This window comes from Haliotis rufescens, unplaced genomic scaffold (assembly GCF_023055435.1).
Source record: "Haliotis rufescens isolate VD_foot unplaced genomic scaffold, xgHalRufe1.0.p SCAF_20, whole genome shotgun sequence".
NCBI lineage: Eukaryota > Metazoa > Mollusca > Gastropoda > Lepetellida > Haliotidae > Haliotis > Haliotis rufescens.
Window position 1 is genome coordinate 6,749,839 of NW_025963891.1, and position 18,025 is coordinate 6,767,863.

Genomic DNA, 18,025 nt, shown 5'->3' on the forward strand with positions numbered 1-18,025 from the left:
GTTGCCAATGGTATCAGTGGTGTCAATGTGCAGCTACACATGTTTCCTTCTCTACAGCCAGGAAACAAACAGGTCAGGTTGTCAATGTTGCCAATGGTGTCAGTGGTGTCAGTGGTGTCAATGGTGTCAATGTGCAGCAACACATGTTTCCTTCTCTACAGACGGGAAACAAACTGGAGGCCATGTTGTCAATGTTGCCAATGGTGTCTGTGGTGTCAGTGGCGTCAGTGTTGTCAATGTGCAGCAACACATGTTTCCTTCCCTAAGGCCGGGAAACAAACAGGAGGTCATGTTATCAATGTTGTCAGTGGTGTCAATGTGCAGCTACACATGTTTCCTTCTCTACAGCCCGGAAACAAACAGGTCAGGTTGTCAATGTTGTCAGTGGTGTCAATGTGCAGCAACACATGTTTCCTTCTCTACAGCCCGGAAAAAAACAGATCATGTTGTCAATGTTGTCAGTGGTGTCAATGTGCAGCTACACATGTTTCCTTCTCTACAGCCCGGAAACAAACAGGTCAGGTTGCCAATGCTGTCAGTGGTGTCAGTGGTGTCAGTGGTGTCAGTGGTGTCAGTGGTGTCAATTTTGTCAATGTGCAGCTACTTATGCTTGCTTCTCTCCAGTCGGGAAACAAACAGGTCATGTTGTCAGTGGTGCCAGTGGTGTCATTTGTGTCAATGTGCAGCTACACATGTTTCCTTCTCTACAGACGGGAAACAAACAGGTCTGGTTGTCAATGCTGTCAATGGTGCCACTATTGTCAATGTGCAGCTACACCTGTTTCCTTCTCTCCAGTCGGGAAAAAACAGGTCATGTTGTGAATGTTGTCAGTGGTGTCAATGTGCAGCTACACGTTTCCTTCTCTACAGCCCGGAAACAAACAGATCATGTTGTCAATGTTGTCAGTGGTGTCAATGTGCAGCTACACATGTTTCCTTCTCTACAGCCCGGAAACAAACAGGTCAGGTTGTCAATGCTGTCAGTGGTGTCAATGTGCAGCAACACATGTTTCCTTCTCTATAGCCCGGAAACAAACAGGAGGTCATGTTGTCAATGTTGTCAGTGGTGTCAATGTGCAGCTTCACATGTTATCTTCCATAAGGCAGGGAAACAAACAGGTCAGGTTGTCAATGTTGTCAATGTTGTCATTGTTGTCAATGTTGTCAGTGGTGTCATTGTGAACGCCCATAGGATTGGCTATGCAAAGTCTAATCGTCCGAGACCTATTATAGTTCGATTCAATTCTATGGACTGCAAAGTGGGAGCAATAGGCCTGCGCGATAAATTGAAGGAGAGTGGATATGGTATAGGCAGTGATCTCACCACACACCAGAGGAAAGTACTCCAGGATTTGAGACGTAACAACAAGCAAGGCTACTACAAGAATGGTGCCCTTGTAGTTAAGGATTACCAACAGCATTCAGATAGGCAGGACACAGATACTAATGATAAATAGAGGTGTGGCCGAGGCCCGGATTATCGCTGTGTTACTAAATCAATTTCAGATTTCTTGTTCTGGAACATTTCCGGTATTACTAATAAACTTCTAGACGATGAATTTGTTTCATATATCACACAGTTTGACTTTATTGGACTCACAGAAACATGGGCCAAGGACTGTGATTTTGATCAACAGCTCGGTGATTACCAGCCATATGTTTTGTCTGCAGAGAGATTGTCATCTTTTGGGAGATTATCGGGGGGGATTGTAGTACTTATTAGAAAGTCTCTAGTCAATTATGTCAAAGAGCACATTATTGGACAGAATGTGATATATGTTATTTTGGATAAATCTGTATTTAAGCTAGAAAAAGATGTATTGGTAGCTTGTGTTTATGTCAATCCTGATGGGTCAACTTGGTACAGGGGTAAACCAACAAAATGTGGAATAAGTTTATTATTTGAATCCTTGTTAGATGTTATACAAAAATATGGTGATATGTTTATCATGCTTGGAGGTGACTTTAATTCCCGAACCGGTAATGAGCCCGATGCCGCAGAGAGTGATATTGCTGAAAGGCTTGGCATCCAGGAACCTTCTGATATTTATGGCAACGTGATCACCAAACGTTTCTCTTGTGATACTACTGTTAATCGCCTTGGTAAGATTTTACTAAACGTATGTAGTGCTTTGAATTTGTGCATTTTCAATGGCCGATGTGGATCAGACGCGGCAAAAGGTGACTATACCTTCATCAGCCACAATGGCACAAGCGTAATCGACTATATTGTTGCATCCCCTTCATTGTTTATGTTGTGCAAACAGTTTGACATTGCAAATAGAACAGAGTCGACCCATATGCCAGTTACATGTTCATTTCACGCACGTGCCAAAGCTGGATCGAGAGACCGTGAGCGTGTTGCACGAGACCCAGGGGACAGCTACCGCTTTGTGTGGAACGAGGACAAAACTCAAACTTTTAGAGACAGTTTACTGTCTACAAATTCTATTGCAATGCTTGACAAGTGTTCAGATTTTATCGCTTCAGGTAATATTGATAAAGCAGTTGAGGTATTTTCAGATGTTTTATGTACCGCTGCGAAATGTATGAAACGCCCTTCTTATATTTCTAGAAGTAAACAGCCATGGTTCGATAGGGAGTGTGAATACCACCGCTGTGAAAGATATAGGCTTCTTAAGGTTTTCCGATCACTAAAAGATTCGTCATCACTTTGTAACTATATTAAGGCAAGAAATACTTATACACATGTTATCCGTGAAAAAAAGAAGTTATATCAAGACAATGTACAGAGTACCATTTTGACTAACTTGGATAACAGTAAAATATTTTGGGCAAATTTGAAACGTCTGTCTGCTACCACTGTCCGTCCTAAGCCAAATATAAATATTGAGCAATGGTTTTCACATTTTAAGGGGTTGTTCGATTCAGAAATGGGGGATGAAGATAACACTGTGCCAGATAACAATTTTGATGACTTAACTCAATCTATCTTAGACTCGCCAATTGAACAGCAGGAGGTAATTGAGGCAATTAACAAATTGAAAACAGGCAAAGCTGCCGGCAGTGATAAGCTTATTGCTGAAATGTTCAAATACGCATGCGATGTGTTAGTTCCCTATATTACCTGTCTGTTTAACGTTATATTTGATTCCGCTTATTTTCCGATTTCCTGGTCGACTGGCCAAATTGTACCATTACACAAGAAAGGGGATACTAATACACCCGATAACTACCGAGGGATTACAGTATTAAGTATTTTTAGCAAGTTATATATTTCTGTTCTAAATAGAAGGTTGCAGTCTTGGTGTGATGCCTATGATAAAGTTGTGGAGTAGCAAGCAGGATTTCGTTGTGGCTATTCCACAATTGATAATATGTTTATTTTACAGTCAGTTATACAGCGTTATCTGGGGAAGAAGCGAGGTAAACTATATGCTTTATTTGTAGACTTCTCCAAAGCGTTCGACTCTATAAACAGATCAAAACTATGGATAGTTTTGAATAACAGTGGTGTGTCACCTAAAATGTTTAAATGTATACAATCCATATATACGACTGTACGTTCCTGTGTAAAGTTTAACAATAACTTCTCAGATGTATTCGATTGTGACTTGGGTGTCCGTCAAGGCTGTGTACTGAGCCCGTTTTTGTTTTCATTGTTTATCAATGATCTAGCTGTTGAAATTGAGGCTAACTGTGAACCCGGAATCCAGCTCCATCCAGACATAATTCAACTATTCCTGCTACTCTTTGCTGATGATGTAATTCTTATATCAGATACTGTATATGGCCTCCAAAAACGCATCGATGTACTCGAACACTATTGCCAGAATTATTCCCTAAATGTAAATCTTGATAAGTCGAAAATAGTAGTTTTTAAGAATGGTGGTGTACTTTCTAGATCTGAGAAATGGTATTTCACTGGTTGTCAGTTGGAATGTGTATCATCGTACAAATATTTGGGAGTTGTATTTTCAAAGAATTTATCATGGTCGAAACATACTTACAATGCTTCATTACAGGCTAAACGGGTATTGTTCTCGGTTCTAAAATCCCTTTCATCACTTAAACCTATTCCACTGAAACTATTTTTAAAAATATTCGATACTAAAATTGCTCCAATTATGTTATATGGGGCTGAAATATGGAGTTTTGAAAACTGCAAAGAAATAGAAAGTATCCATGTACTTGCTTGTAAACGTCTGCTAGGTGTTAAAACGTCTACTCCCAATCATGTTGTGCGAGGAGAGTGTGGAAGATACCCACTGTACATTTCTGCGTATAAACGCTGTATAAAATATTGGTGTAAACTTATGTCCCTACCAAATTCACGATATCCTAAGAAAAGTTATGATATGTTATTTCAGCTAGCCACACATGGTAAAACTAATTGGGCTACAAAAGTCAAAACTCTTTTATACAGCCTTGGATTTGGATATATATGGGAGAACCAGTATGTTATTTGCCCCGAATCATTTATTTCCGAATGTGAAGATCGGTTAAAATTTGCTTACGAACAGGACTGGCATTGGTCTTTAGCAAATAGTTCTAAAATGTTCCATTATACACTTTTCAAAAATTCATTCAGTCTAGAGTTGTATTTGTCTGCTATCACTATCAACAAATTTCGTGTTGCACTAGCCCAGTTTCGCTGTAGCTCCCATACTCTCCATATTGAGACTGGTAGATACGTTAATACTCCACGAGAGCAGAGATTGTGCAATAGTTGCAACCAAAGATATGTCGAGAATGAATATCATTTTTTATTAATTTGTAACTCTTATGATGAACTTCGTCTTCAGTATTTACCACAGAAGTATTTTGTACATCCTACTCTTGCTAAATTCAATATGCTTATGGCGGTAAACAATGAAACTGTAATTAGAAATGTTGCAACTTTTATATACCATGCTATGAATGTTAGACTCCAAACACTAAGCCTATAAATGTTTATGATGGACCAAATATTGTACCATGGGCCGCTGGCCTACACATGTACATGAATAAAGAATTAGACACAGTGGTGTCAGTGGTGTTAATGTGCAGCTACACATGTTTCCTTCTCTACATACGGTAAACAAACAGGTCATGTTGTCAATGTTGTCATTGTGTCAGTGGTGCCAATGTGCATCATCACATGTTTCCTTCTCTCCAGTCGGGAAACAAACAGGTCATGTTGTCAATGTTGTCAGTGGTGCCAATGTGCATCATCACATGTTTCCTTCTCTACATACGGTAAACAAACAGGTCATGTTGTCAATGTTGTCAGTGGTGTCAGTGGTGACAGGGGTGTCAGTGGTGTCAATGTTGTCAATGTGCAGCTACATATGCTTCCTTCTCTACAGACGGGAAACAAACAGGTCATGTTGTCAATGTTGTCAATGGTGCCAATGTGCATCATCACATGTTTCCTTCTCTACATACGGTAAACAAACAGGTCATGTTGTCAATGTTGTCAATGTTGTCAGTGGTGACAGGGGTGTCAGTGGTGTCAATGTTGTCAATGTGCAGCTACATATGCTTCCTTCTCTACAGACGGGAAACAAACAGGTCATGTTGTCAATGTTGTCAGTGGTGCCAATATGCATCATCACATGTTTCCTTCTCTCCAGGCGGTAAACAAACAGGTCATGTTGTCAATGGTGCCAGTGGTGTCAGTGTTGTCAATGTGCAGCTACTTATGCTTGCTTCTCTCCAGTCGGGAAACAAACAGGTCATGTTGTCAGTGGTGCCAGTGGTGTCCGTGGTGACAGGGGTGTCAGTGGTGTCAGTGGTGTCAATGTTGTCAATGTGCAGCTACATATTCTTCCTTCTCTACAGACGGGAAACAAACAGATCATGTTGTCAATGTTGTCAGTGGTGCCAATATGCATCATCACATGTTTCCTTCTCTCCAGGCGGTAAACAAACAGGTCATGTTGTCAATGGTGCCAGTGGTGTCAGTGTTGTCAATGTGCAGCTACTTATGCTTGCTTCTCTCCAGTCGGGAAACAAACAGGTCATGTTGTCAGTGGTGCCAGTGGTGTCCGTGGTGTCAATGTGCAGCTACACATGTTTCCTTCTCTCCAGACGGGAAACAAACAGGTCATGTTGTCAGTGGTGCCAGTGGTGTCATTTGTGTCAATGTGCAGCTACACATGTTTCCTTCTCTACAGACGGGAAACAAACAGGTCTGGTTGTCAATGCTGTCAATGGTGCCAATATTGTCAATGTGCAGCTACACCTGTTTCCTTCTCTCCAGTCGGGAAACAAACAGGTCATGTTGTCAGTGGTGCCAGTGGTGTCATTTGTGTCAATGTGCAGCTACACATGTTTCCTTCTCTACAGACGGGAAACAAACAGGTCTTGTTGTCAATGTTGTCAATGGTGTCAATGTGTAGCTACAATGTAGATATGTTTCGTTCTCTACAGCGGGGAAACAAACAGGTTGTCAATGTTGGCAATGGACGGCTGATACACATCTCCCCTTCACTACATTTGTCAGCGAGGAGCCACACATATTTGGCACCAAAACGTATTTTGTTTGTGAGGCCATGTGGACAGTTTGTTTGGTTGAGACCTATATAGCAAAATAAAGCGTCGAGTTCAGTTCGAAGGAACTATAGAATGGTGTCAATAGAAGTTGTGTCTCGTCAGAAATGCATAGTTTGTTACAAATGATTAAACTTTTCCAAAAACAAGAAAAAAGTAACGTTTTAGAGCATCTGTTGGCCAACGATAAATAAGCATTTGCACGTTTCGATTTTATTTCATTTATGATGAATGGTTTTCCTCATCCATTGACCCACACCATTAGTAACTGCTGGTGCAGCTGCTGGAGTTCAGTGACGTTATAAACGGCGTGGGCTGGAGGAAGGTGTGCAGAACGACCCGGGTCAGGGCCAGCAGATACATTCGGGTGATACCATCCATGATGCGGTCAATGGATTTAACTGAGGCTCATTACTGCTTGAATGGAAGCGGTGACATGAACACTTGTTGCGCAACAGATTGCACACCGCGCTTCCTCTCAATATCTGTACAGTCATTCTTGTCTACCCGGGATATTTTGTCTGTTAGTTAATGATGGTGATGATGTCTGAGGAACAAACCCTCAATAATTACACTTGATTTTACCACTTGACACATACACACGCACGCACGCACGCACGAACGCACGCACACACGCAAACAAACAGTCACAAATACACTCACGCGAACGCTACCGAAGAACGCGTTCAAACGTGTGCATATCTACAAGTGTCTTGTCCTTCAAAATAACATGACCACAGTTATATTTTCATGAGTGGAACACGAGTGAACATATCAACTTTTTCACGTCACGAGATGAGGTAAAAAAGTTTCGGACATGAAAAGACAAATATTTTATTTAATATGTATTTTCCTTATGATCTTCAAGATCATACGCTTGAAACCTTTGTGTCAAGCAGACTGTCCACACAGTGCTCGAGTGAGAGATCACTTTGTTTCTTCATCACTAAATACATACAAGAATAATGTCCTGTTTGCTGGATGCTTTGTCGTGAGTCTGTGAATAATGGAGACGTCGACAACGGTGCTGATCGTGAGGTCACGTTTTAGACTACTACCCTGTCCTGGCACTGGGAAATAATGTCAATATTCTTTGCCGTCTTTTTAAACATGGAAGGTAATCATCACGTGAAAGATTCTCGGACAAGATAGAACATGTACGAGCGTCTGTCAGAACACCGTGCAGCAAAGACGTATGGTTGGGAAGAAGAGGGTTTAATGTTCGGTTGTAAAGTCAAATTCATACTGGGGCTGCATAACCGTATAATTGCGAAATGCGATTTCAGTTTTTCATTGAAATACGACACGACAGATGGGAGCGAATTATTGAGCGATGGCATTTGAATCCCGTGGGTTTTATGGAGAGGGGAGATGGATAGTAAATGGAAGGCATGTATTGTTTAAATCGGAAGTTCAAATGTCTATTTTGTTTGCATGGAGTGCAATCATCATAAAGGGACGCTGTGGGTGATCGTCTAGGTTTAGCAACTGCGCGGACCTCAGGGTGGAGAAAAGCTGATTTAGTTGATAAGGAGCGTGAAATGCTCTGCAGTTTTCTTCAGGCTCATTACCCTGCCTCTGCAACCGTCTGCGCCTCGCACATCTGTCTTCTCACCATGGGGCCAGCACCGACACCGGGCAGCACAAGACACAACACAACTCTTTAGATTTGATCACGAGTGTGATGACAATAGTCGCTTGCGTCAGTCTCGTATCAGCTGTTCAAAGATGTTGCGAAAATGTATTACTTTTAAAAACAAAACAAAAATTCAGAACGCAGGATGCTAAGGGACTTAAATTTCACAACATAAAGTTTGTTCATAAACTATAATATGACCTTGGATGGATGAAATACTTTTCACTGTTTTCATGATTATCTGGACAACCGTTTCCTCCCCGACACCACAAAAATACACACGCATCCAACAAGTTACGTACGTCAAGGTAGCCACGACGCCCCCGCGAGTGCTGTTGGCGGCTTCGGTCGCCGGAACACAGTCACCTTGGGGCCCATGTCCTGTATTGATTCTGTAGTTTCCCTGTGAAGCCGCACAACAAACTGTAACGTCTTCCGCTGTGATTGTGGCCAGATGGTGTGGACGTCCGCGACTGCGACTGCGATAGGCACGTGTTTTTAACTCACCGGCGTTAAGACGTCAACGCTTATCCTTATGCTGGCTGTCAGTCTCGTTCACCTCCCAAGCAGATACCATCTGGCGGCGGCGGTGGTGTAGCCTAATGGTTAAAGCGTTCGCTCGTCCCACCGAGGCCCGGGTTCGATTCTCCACATGGGTACAATGTGTGAAGCCCATGTCTGGTAACCCAAATCACGATATTGCTGAAATATTGCTAAAAGCGTCGTAAAACCATACTCACTCACACACTCGTTTGCTGTCCAGGTTGAAGATTCAATGATACCTGTGAACAATTTCGGTGTGACCCAAGACAGCACCAATGGTATCTATGTCACATAAAATCGTCTTCTAAAGGTACCACACAGAGCACGGTGATGTACATGTACATATGCTGATACATGTTCGGATAGGAAATTGTTACATCATATCTTATTTTAGAACCATCTTAGAGTCTAGGGTTGGGATTCTGGCCAGAGACAAGAGTAGACCAATCTTAGGAAACAGGGCGGCTGGGATTCTGGTCAGAGACAAGAGCAGACCCATATTAAGGACACGGGGCGGCTCGGATTCTGGTCAGAGACAAGAGTAGACCCATATTACTGACACGGGGCGGCTCGGATTCTGGTCAGAGACAAGAGTAGACCCATATTAAGGACACGGGGCGGCTGGGATTCTGGTCAGAGACAAGAGTAGACCCATATTCGTGACACGGGGCGGCTCGGATTCTGGTCAGTGACAAGAGTAGACTCATATTAAGGAAACGGGGCGGCTCGGATTCTGGTCAGAGAGAAGAGTAGACTCATATTAAGGACACGGGGCGGCTCGGATTCTGGTCAGAGAGAAGAGTAGACCCATATTACTGACACGGGGCGGCTGGGATTCTGGTCAGAGACAAGAGTAGACCCATATTACTGACACGGGGCGGCTGGGATTCTGGTCAGAGAGAAGAGTAGACCCATATTAAGGACACGGGGCGGCTCGGATTCTGGTCAGAGACAAGAGTAGACCCATATTACTGACACGGGGCGGCTCGGATTCTGGTCAGAGACAAGAGTAGACCCATATTAAGGACACGGGGCGGCTTGGATTCTGGTCAGAGACAAGAGTAGACCCATATTCGTGACACGGGGCGGCTCGGATTCTGGTCAGAGACAAGAGTAGACCCATATTAAGGACACGGGGTGGTTGGTATTCTTGTCAGAGACAAGAGTAGACCCATATTACTGACACGGGGCGGCTGGTATTCTGGTCAGAGACAAGAGTAGACCCATATTAAGGACACGGGGCGGCTCGGATTCTGGTCAGAGAGAAGAGTAGACCCATATTAAGGACACGGGGCGGCTGGTATTCTGGTCAGAGACAAGAGTAGACCCATATTACTGACACGGGGCGGCTGGGATTCTGGTCAGAGAGAAGAGTAGACCCATATTAAGGACACGGGGCGGCTCGGATTCTGGTCAGAGACAAGAGTAGACCCATATTACTGACACGGGGCGGCTCGGATTCTGGTCAGAGACAAGAGTAGACCCATATTAAGGACACGGGGCGGCTTGGATTCTGGTCAGAGACAAGAGTAGACCCATATTACTGACACGGGGCGGCTCGGATTCTGGTCAGAGACAAGAGTAGACCCATATTAAGGACACGGGGTGGTTGGTATTCTTGTCAGAGACAAGAGTAGACCCATATTACTGACACGGGGCGGCTGGTATTCTGGTCAGAGACAAGAGTAGACCCATATTAAGGACACGGGGCGGCTCGGATTCTGGTCAGAGAGAAGAGTAGACCCATATTAAGGACACGGGGCGGCTGGTATTCTGGTCAGAGAGAAGAGTAGACCCATATTACTGACACGGGGCGGCTCGGATTCTGGTCAGAGACAAGAGTAGACCCATATTAAGGACACGGGGCGGCTCGGATTCTGGTCAGAGACAAGAGCAGACCCATATTAAGGACACGGGGCGGCTCGGATTCTGGTCAGAGACAAGAATGGACCCATATTAAGGACACGGGGCGGCTCGGATTCTGGTCAGAGAGAAGAGTAGACCCATATTAAGGACACGGGGCGGCTGGTATTCTGGTCAGAGACAAGAATGGACCCATATTAGGGACACGGGGCGGCTCGGATTCTGGTCAGAGAGAAGAGTGGACCCATATTAGTGACACGGGGCGGCTCGGATTCTGGTCAATAATACCCACAATACATCTTGTCAGGACTTCCTGCGTTCACGTATCGTCAGTTACTGATTCCCATATTTTCTGGCACAGGAAGGTGTAATATATTACCATACACTCCAAACTCCTGGAGGAAATACAGTCGGCAGAGGCAGTCGACAGAGGCAGAATTTAATTCAGGCATCATTGAAGGATGGGTAGAGTATTGTGTATATAATATATATGCAGAAACTTGGTAAATATCACAACTTTCAGGGGTGACACTTTCATTATCTTTAGTATGTATGATTATAAATCTTCACGTAAACACCTTGTCATGGAAGAAACTAGGCGATGTACTCATGGTTCATATAATCTCGACAATCTAGGTCAGGATAAAGTGACAATTATGCCGACATTCAGGTGTTATTGGGCAAAACATAAATACACTGATGGGGGCATTGGAAGCAATTGGTCTGGTTGTAGGTGTGAGTGACAGTTTCGCGAGAGAAATCCGTGTGAGTCACACAAAGCCTGAGATGCGGTGAACTGGAAAGACGCTGTTTGAATACCACTGCCATGTTGGTACGTTGCCAGGAAATAGCGTCTTTGGCATCACTACAGAAATGAGATTCAGCAAATGAAAAACGTCAAAATATTTTTTTAAAGAAAATCGACGTTGCTGTTGCTTATACCTCTCCCAATATACCGTTAGTCTGTTTAAGGACATGTAAGAATGTTAAAGGACATATATGTTAGACTTTTAAAGGACATATATGTTAGACTTTTAAAGGACATATATGTTAGACTTTTAAAGGACATGTATGTTAGACTTTTAAAGGACATGTATGTTAAACTGTTTAAGGACATATATGCCAGACTGTTGAAGGACATATATGCTAGACTGTTAAAGGACATATATGCTAGACTTTTTAAGGACATATATGTTAGATAGACAGTTTAAGGACATATATGATAGACAGTTTAAGGACATATATATGTTTGACTGTTAAAGGACATTTATATACGACTGTTAAAGGACATATATATGTTTGACTGTTTAAGGACGTATATGTTAGACAGTTTAAGGACATATATGCTAGATAGACTGTTGAAGGACATATATGCTGGACTGTTTAAGGACATACATATGTTAGACTTTTTAAGGACATAAATGCCAGATAGACTGTTTAAGGACATATATGCTAGACAGTTTAAGGCAATATGCTAGACTGTTTAAGGACATATATGTTAGACTGTTTAAGGCCATATATGTTAGACTGTTTAAGGACATACTTATGTTAGACTGTTTAAGGACATATATGTTAGACTGTTTAAGGACATATATGTTGCATAGACTTTTTAAGGACATATAAGTTAAAGTGTTTAAGAAGAGATATTCTAGGCTGATCAAGCACATTTATGCCAGACTGTTAAAGGACATATATGTTGCATAGACTATTTAAGGACATATAAGTTAAAGTGTTTAAGGAGAGCTATTCTAGGCTGGTCAAGCACATTTATGCCAGACTGTTAAAGGACATATATGTTGCATAGACTATTTAAGGACATATTAGTTAAAGTGTTTAAGGAGAGATATTCTAGGCTGGTCAAGCACATTTATGCCAGACTGTTAAAGGACATATATGTTGCATAGACTATTTAAGGACATATAAGTTAAAGTGTTTAAGGAGAGATATTCTAGGCTGGTCAAGCACATTTATGCCAGACTGTTTAAGGACATATATGTTAGACTGTTTAAGGACATATATGCTGCATAGACTATTTAAGGACATATAAGTTAAAGTGTTTAAGAAGAGATATTCTAGGCTGGTCAAGCACATTTATGCCAGACTGTTAAAGGACATATATGTTGCATAGACTATTTAAGGACATATAAATTAAAGTGTTTAAGGAGAGATATTCTAGGCTGGTCAAGCACATTTATGCTAGACTGTTAAAGGACATATATGTTAGAATGTCAGTGGGGGTGTATGTTCGACACTACTTATGGATATCAGGAAAGAATGAATGGGCCAACCACTCTCTTGGACGCAGTTGTGTCTAACATGCTGGAACACAAATACAAACCAAATTGAGAACAAGGCTTTCTTAATTTATATTTTGTCAAGTTCAAAATTTCCAAAGAAGCAAATGCATATCCATCAGCCATGTATGTGAAGGGTGTATACCAAAAGATGGCCCGATATGCTTTAGTAGTTTCCTATCTCTCTCTCTCTCTCTCTCTCTCTCTCTCTCTCTCCCCCTCTCTCTCTCTCTCTCTCTCTCTCTCTCACTCTCTCACTCTCTCTCTCTCCCTCTCTCTCTCTCTCCCCCTCTCTCTCACTCTCTCACTCTCTCTCTCTCTCTCTCTCCCCCTCTCTCTCACTCTCTCTCTCTCTCTCTCTCTCTCTCTCTCTAGTTATGTCAAATCAATACGCAAACTGAGAACAAATAGCACGTGTGCCCTGCGGCCAGGTCATCACACGCTAATGTGCTGTGTATGCCTACAGCCGACACTCTACTCGCGGAGATGTAGTGGCTGCACCATTCCTTGCATAAAACGTATCGTCAGACAAATCTTTGTAATAATGATACATACAATCATTGTGATTGTAAAACTGCCTGAAGACAAACATCCACTCAGTAAACGTTTTCGCCAATCACCATCTGATGTTAACTGACATCAAACTAAGTGCTTCCTTCAGGCCCAAACATGAGAAGAATCTATTGGTCATCCGTCATACTCATCCCATTGTGTGTCCACTCACTGTCAGAAAAGATTAGACGTTCGGGCAGTGACATAGACAGTGACTTGACCACTCATCTCCAGCGGCATTGTGAGGGACATCAACCTAATTATCTCTGTCTGGACCCACTGTACACTATCTGATACACTGTACACTATTTGATACACTGTACACTATTTGATACACTGTACACCATTTGATACACTGTACACTATTTGATACACTGTACACTATCTGATATACTGTACACTTTCTGATACACTGTACACTATCTGATACACTGTACACTATCTGATACACTGTACACTATGTGATACACTGTACACTATGTGATACACTGTACACAATTTGATATACTGTACACTATCTGATATACTGTACACTATTTGATACACTGTACACTATCTGATACACTGTACACTATCTAAAACACTGTACACTATCTGATACACTGTACACTATCTAATACACTGTACACTATCTGATACACTGTACACTATCTGATACACTGTACACTATCTAAAACACTGTACACTATCTGATACACTGTACACTATCTAAAACACTGTACACTATCTGATACACTGTACACTATCTAAAACACTGTACACTATTTGATACACTGTACACTATTTCATACACTGTACACTATTTGATACACTGTACACTATCTAAAACACTGAACACTATTTGATACACTGTACACTATTTGATACACTGTACACTATTTGATACACTGTACACTATCTGATACACTGAACACTATCTGATACACTGAACACTATCTGAAACACTGAACACTATCTGATACACTGAACACTATCTGATACACTGTACACTATCTGATACACTGAACACTATCTGATAAACTGAACACTATTTGATACACTGTACACTATCTGATATACTGTACACTATTTGATACACTGTACACTATCTGATATACTGAACACTATCTGATACACTGTACACTATCTAAAACACTGTACACTATCTAAAACACTGTACACTATCTAAAACACTGTACACTATCTGATACGCTGTGCACTATCTGATACACTGTACACTATTTGAAACACTGAACACTATCTGATATACTGAACACTATCTGACACACTGTACACTATCTAAAACACTGTACACTATCTGATATACTGAACACTATCTGATACACTGTACACTATATAAAACACTGTACACTATCTGATACGCTGTGCACTATCTGATACACTGTACACTATCTGATACACTGTACACTATCTGATACGCTGTGCACTATCTGATACACTGTACACTATCTGATACACTGTACACTATCTGATACACTGAACACTATCTGATACACTGAACACTATCTGAATCAATGTACACTATCTGAATCAATGTACACTATCAGAAACACTGAACGCTATTTGATACACTGAACACTATCTGAATCAATGTACACTATCTGAATCAATGTACACTATCTGATACACTGTACACTATCTGAAACACTGTACACTATCTGAAACACTGTACAATATCTGAAAGACTGTACGCTATCTGAAACACTGAACACTATCTGATACACTGTAAACTACTGTACACTGTACACTATCTGAAACACTGTACACTATCAGATACACTGTAAACTACTGTACACTGTACACGACATCTGGACCAGGACACAAACTGCATGCCATCTGGAATTTGCACAAATCCCGAGTCTAACATCCTCATCAGTGTACGGTCTCCATTAACTCAGTATATCGTTTGAGCTTGTGTCGCGTCATGTCCGACCATATCCTGACCATATCGTTTCAGATGGTGTCACTTCATGCTCGACCATATCCTGACCATATCGTTTCAGATGGTGTCACTCCTTGCCCCGACCATATCCTGACCATATCGTTTCAGATGGTGTCACTTCATGCTCGAGCATAACCTGACCATATCGTTTCAGATGGTGTCACTTCATGCCCCAACCATATCCTGACTATATAGTTTCAGATGGTGTCACTTTATGATCCGACCATATCCTTACCATATCGTTTCAGATGGTGTCACTTCATGCCCCGACCATATCCTGACCATATCGTTTCAGATGGTGTCACTTCATGATCCGACCATATCCTGACCATATCGTTTCAGATGGTGTCACTTCATGCCCCGACCATATCCTTACCATATTGTTTCAGATGGTGTCACTTCATGATCCGACTATATCCTGACCATATCGTTTCAGAAGGTGTCACTCCATGCCCCGATCATATCCTGACCATATCGTTTCAGATCGTCTCACTTCATGCACCGACCATATCCTTACCATATCGTTTCAGATGGTGTCACTTCATGCCCCGACCATATCCTTACCATATCGTTTCAGATGGTGTCACTCCATGGCCCGACCATATCCTGACCATATCGCTTCAGAAGGTGTCACTTCATGCCTTGGCGGTATCCTCGCCATGACCTAATATCGGTATTTTCGAACTGCAAGGAGATCGATCTAGTGATGATGGCCTTGACAAGTTAACGAGTACCCAGTAAAGGTATTTATATACCGATAACGCGAATGTGATCGCCTATAACATTGTTGGACGCAACTTCTGAAATTGTACTCATCATGTCAAGCAAAGCAGTGCCCCTGGCGGAGAACCCAGCTGTTAACAGCGATCAGTGTTGATTGTGTGTCTAGTTGTTAACAGCGATCAGTGTTGATTGTATGTCGAGTTTTTAACAGCGATCAGTGTTGACTGTATGTCGAGTTTTTTTGCAGCGATCAGTGTTGATTGTATGTCGAGTTTTTAACAGCGATCAGTGTTGATTGTATGTCGAGATTTTAACAGCGATCAGTGTTGATTGTATGTCGAGATTTTAACAGTGATCAGTGTTGATTGTGTGTCTAGTTGTTAACAGCGATCAGTGTTGATTGTATGTCGAGTTGTTAACAGAGATCAGTGTTGATTGTGTGTCGAGTTATTAACAGCGATCAGTGTAGATTGTGTGTCGAGTTTTTTGCAGGGATCAGTGTTGATTGTATGTCGAGTTTTTAACAGCGATCAGTGTTGACTGTATGTCGAGATTTTAATAGTGATCAGCGTTGATTGTATATCGAGCTGTTATAAGTGATCAGTGTTGATTGTATGTCGAGATTTTAACAGAGATCAGTGTTGATTGTGTGTCGAGTTATTAACAGCGATCAGTGTTGATTGTATGTTGAGTTGTTAACAGCGATCAGTGTTGATTGTATGTTGAGTTGTTAACAGCGATCAGTGTTGATTGTGTGTTGAGTTGTTAACAGCAATCATTGTTAATTGTATGTCGAGTTTTTAACAGAGATCAGTGTTAATTGTATCTATGTCAAGTTGTTATAAGTGATCAGTGTTTTGATCAGGGCGTGATGCGGGGCTTTGCGTTGAGGGTGTCGGCAGAGTTTTCGTGTCGTGTCATATCACCCCTAAAGCATCTCCCCATTCAATACCCCATTGCCTCTGCAACCGGGATCTACAAGATGGAATTAGCTCCTGAAACAGACCGCATTATGGGATGTTTTCATTCCTGCAGCTTTGTTGTAGCTAGGAGAACCAAAGTAATTCGTTTATAATAAGGTTCCTTGACGAACACTTGCCTGATACCATAGTTGCTTGGTGGGACTTGTCCAATTATTGTCAGATAAAGGCACGCTGTGCTCCTGTCACTGTACACTGAAGCCTGGACAGCTGATGAGGAGCAGAGTTAAGGGGGGATCTCCGTATGTGATCCCACTGGTGTGCCGAGCATCACGGCCTAAAGCTACGGAGAGTCTCGTGCTTCTGGCGAGCGACATGTTGTACACGAGGCCTTGGGCAAGTGTGATGAAACCGAATCCCTGGCTTTCACTAGGACGTACGGAAGGCCTGTGTGTTAATGAAGAGTATTGACCTCGAGTCACCTGGTCGACCATCATTTATTGAGGTCAGTGAGGACTGTTCGAGCCTCGGTTGACCCATATCGTATCATCATTGGAAGGCAATATGATGAAGTATCCTGACTGCGAACCCGCAGTACTTACGAGATAGGTTAGCTCTTTCGTGTGATCTGTAACTTGAAGTACACCAAGTTTGAAAGATAGCTAGGCTCTGTCGTATGATCTTAAACTTGAACTACACCGAGATGGAGAGATAAGTTAGCTTTGTCTTAAGTGTGACCTGAATCTTGAAATACCCCCGTGTGTGGGGTAGAAGTTAGTTTTGTCTTAAGTGTGATATGAAGCTTGAAGTACCTCCGTCAGGCGTGTGGTTGATAGGTTAGATAAAAGGTAAGTGGGTTCCTAAACTGAATCTACCTCCGTCAAGTGTAGTGGGGATTGGTACAACTGTAGTGTGTCTGTAGTGAGTCTGTAGTGTGTCTGGACTGTGAAGGTTCCCTGTGTACGTACGACAAGGGACACACGGCCACCATGTCATATAACGTATTCGTGGTCTGTTATAATGATATGCAGGCGTCCAATTACAAGTCGTATCCAAT